Raw genomic sequence first — 442 nt, forward strand, 5'->3', positions numbered from 1 at the left:
CATTGTAGTTGTAGTAGTGATAGTAGTAATAGTAGTTAAAGTAGAAATGATTGTCGTCGTTAAGATATTCCTCGTCATGATGTTTCTCGATAATACTCTACCACACGAAATTCCTGATAAAAAAAATATTATAACTGTTGTTAGTTTATTATCCGGTAATACCCTATCTAGCGATGATATTGTTCGTCCCATTCCTCACTCACATTTCTCGATCAGGAAAGCTCCTTACGCCCATTTTAGTGGCCTTAGCTCCCGCCCGCCCATTGCAGCGTTGCAAAAGGGCCGACGCCGCCTTCGTCCCATCTGTTGATTGACGCGTCTCCCGAACACATCATGGCAATGGCGTCGGCTTCCGATGCTCGACCGCCAGCTGGAGGGAGGCGTTCGGATGACGAGGATTTTTTAGCCGATCGACCGGGATTTCTTGGGAGGTTTTGGGTGA

This window comes from Penaeus monodon, chromosome 21 (genome assembly GCF_015228065.2).
Source record: "Penaeus monodon isolate SGIC_2016 chromosome 21, NSTDA_Pmon_1, whole genome shotgun sequence".
NCBI classification, from domain to species: Eukaryota; Metazoa; Arthropoda; class Malacostraca; order Decapoda; family Penaeidae; genus Penaeus; species Penaeus monodon.